Here is a 3,604-nt window from a genome sequence, read left to right on the forward strand (position 1 = left end):
TTCGCGGGCTTCCTTCACGCTTGGAAGAACACTTTTATGTTGCACGTATTGCGCAACAGAAAGCTGCACTGACACTTTTAATCTAATTGTGACATTTCGGAAGTTGGTTAATTAAGAGTAATTATGTAGTTATGCGGAATGCAAGAAATAATCAGAGTATGTCAAAGCGACGGCAAATAACATTACCTTGGTTCTGTCCATTTACGTGGCATTTGCTCATGTTTAAGTCTTGGTGCATGATAGTCGGGGCACCCTGTATATTAAATGTACAGTTAGAAAAAGAAAGGATAGCCGGCCGTTGCCGTCGGTGGGCGACATGGGCGTTTCTACAGTGGGCGGCAGGCCTATATTTCTTCACAATAGGGTGTACAATGTGTGTTGAGTCAATAACGCGTGTTTTTTGCAAAGATTGCCAAACATTCCTAAAACTAGAGCGCTCAGGATAAAAAATGGAATCACCTCCCTGCCTTCATCACCAGATACCCTTGCATGCATCATTCAAGACTGCCATTTGAACATGAGCACGTGAATATTTAGAACAGTACTCCTTCTGTAACGTTGCAATGGCATTGAGAGTATTTAAATAAATAAATAAATAAATAAATAATATTTGTTAGAAGACAAATTATCGGGAACGGCGGACATCAGAAAAACACGTTAGGTGTTCTCATTTTCTGACTATATAGTCAAATACCGTACTTGTACTATTTCATTAGCGTAGATACGTAGCTGTTGACAATATAATAGTTGTAACTGCTGACGAAAACTGATAGTTTTCAAATCACGCGAGAAGTCCTTATCCTAGGCCACGCAGGAGGAGATAGCTGGGTAACAAACTGGGCGCTTCAGGAATGCAAGAAACCACGTGCAGAGGAAACGTCAGTTGTGGAAGTCCTCTAACGTCTCCCAGTCTGTGTCACGTGGGCCAAGCCGTATTTTTTATTTCGTCGTTTTACAGTGTATTAGTACACTGTAGTCGTGGCGATTACGGTTCGTAGTGGGCACTTCCTTCACACGTCATCGATGCGCCAAAACGAAGCTTAGCACAGTAGCTGCTTTGTCACGCTTGTCTAGAATTTTACGTGACGGCGCGTACGTGGTATGGTTTCTTTTTATTATTATTATTATTATTCTTGTGTGTGCCTGCCGCCCCTGAAAAAGTGATGGTCGTGACGTTTGAAACCGTTCAGCTCTTTCCTTACCAGGCCTATAGCGATCGATCAATTTGTTCCACAGTTTTTCTACGCGTTCTTAAACATGTCTGTCGGAATGACTCTACTACAGCAACGCTGTAGTAGAACGTGTGAAATGACGATCCAAGTTAAGCTATTGGTCAGATTTGACATGTGTCGTCATATTGGGGAGTCTGAAAAAATAAAACCTTGAATGGAGCTGTCGTCGAAGCTAGCCTGCAGTGCTCCTAGCACTTTCTCAATCAAACGACAAAAAAAAAGCGCTTAGAAGCTACTGTCGGGTTGTCTAAGTTTCCGATACGACGTCTAAGCTGTTTCAACGATGTCTCAAACTACGGCAGGTGCTCATCAGTGCGTCATATTTTGATGATTGTGTTCGAGTAATATAAAGTGCAAGGTTATTGTTGCCATCGCCGGTTGCCTTTATCCATTCGACAACGTATGTACAAATTATTACAAGGAATCCGTCCCGTTGTGCGTGGATTTCACTCACACAGCAACATGCTTTGATAATTTTATTCGACTGACTTAAAGCGCAATTTAACTTTTCCCATCGTGGTTTGCTTTATTCTATCAGCGTTTTGACACCATATGTACAAATATTTACGAGCAATCCTTCCCGTTGTGTGGTGTTTTCGCTCACACAAGAGCATGCAGTCAGTTTCAGAGCGGCCTTCGGCCAAAGCTTGCCTAGCATTTCTCTTCAATTTAAAGCTCTTACATTTTGAATACCGCTTGTGCGGGTGCCCTTATTCATTACTGTACAAAATTGTGAAACACTTTACGTTACTGTACAGTACTCTACAGGAACTGAACAAAGCAAATGGTGGCTCCAGCGCTAGTCGAACGCGCACTAGACTAGCCTGTTTGCGCAGAAAAGCTGATCGAGTGCAATAATCAACTAATCAGGTATGAGGAGGCTTGTGCATACTCCCTGACCTGACAACCATTGCTTCGCGAGCCTAAAGAATGCACTAAAAAACGAGCCAGGTGCCTGCTGCAATTACAAAAACAAATGTTCCCTGTACATTATGAACCTATCCGTTTTCACAATTGTGAAGCTACTGCGTTTCCGCATAGCATGGACATCACTGTGGCCAATATTGACGCCAAGTAATTTGCATAATACTTTACTGCGTGGTCTGACTTCAATAGTAAGCATTAGAAGTCAGGAGCATAGTTTGTTTATGTTTCTGAATTTTCTTTTACTCTCAGTACCTATTGTTTTCGGTGATGTTTCTAAAGGTGCTTCTTTCAAGTTTCACATAAACGGTCTCAAATACTGCCTCCACAGTTATTGCTGATTTACATCTTGACATTGTTCACAAAACACACTAAAGACGAAGACGACAGGTACACTTACGACAAGAGGGACGCTGAACTTCGAACTAGCGTTTATTTAAAACGCTCATCCATTTTATGCTATGCGCATCAGGTACAACATGCGCGCATCATCATACAGAAGATTGTATAAATCAGTCATCTCATACATAAGATTGTATAGTCAATGCTTTTACGTGTGTATATAGGTACCTCGAAAGAAATATAGGTATTTCTATACGTGAACACACGTGAACACACGTGAACGAATTGACTATACAATCTTGTGTATGAACTGATTGACTTAGCGCCCGTGCCAGCAGTGGAAGGCGGAACGCTACCGTGGCTCTACCGCATACAATCTTCTGTATGATTATGCGTGCATGAGGTACCTGATGCGCACAGCATAAAATGGACGATCGTTTGAAATAAACGGAATAATTGGCTATTCAGCGCCTGTCCTATCGTATGTGTTCCTGTCGTCTTCGTCTTTAGCGCGTTTTTTGAACACCGTCAAGATAAACCAACTCGACCAAATCGAGGTATTGTTGCTTTACATCCATTCAAAACACCAGTGAACAGGCTGTGGTTTTATGTGTCACCTACGTCGCGACTACTACGTCTTGAAATAAAACGTTAAAACATAAAATCACCGAAAATGAGCACATTTCTAGCACTAAGGAAAGAATTACATTTGCGGTGTCAATGATAGGTCATTGCCGATATTCTGCAGTACCAACGTCACAGTGAAGCCAAGGACACTTCATGAGCCGTAATCACCACATCGAAACAATAAAGATGGTTCGCATTGCGTGGTACGGTTTGTACACGTGGTTTCCCCACAAGCGCCCAGTTTCAGTTTCCGAGCGGAAAATGTAAGAAAATTTATTCTGTTGTAGGACCTAGCAGAAGGACATCTCGCGCGATTTGAAAATTGATAGCAGATCACTTCGTCAATTACCACGAACTTTATATATCTCAAGCCATATAAATGCGCTAGATAAGGTGAATTAGTGCATATAACTAATTAGCGAAAAAATTAGGACGGTAGTCTGTTTTCCGACATCCGCCATTCTCGATTATCCAGTGTC

General features: G+C 41.9%; 1 protein-coding gene across 1 annotated transcript in view; it reads left to right on the forward strand.

Moving 5' to 3' along the window:
* The window catches only part of LOC135901568 (uncharacterized), a 1,085,637-nt gene that overhangs the window by 317,829 nt on the left and 764,204 nt on the right, over positions 1-3,604 (forward strand). The gene's annotated exons all lie outside the window — the stretch shown is intronic.

Source organism: Dermacentor albipictus, chromosome 1, assembly GCF_038994185.2.
Source record: "Dermacentor albipictus isolate Rhodes 1998 colony chromosome 1, USDA_Dalb.pri_finalv2, whole genome shotgun sequence".
Lineage (NCBI taxonomy): Eukaryota > Metazoa > Arthropoda > Arachnida > Ixodida > Ixodidae > Dermacentor > Dermacentor albipictus.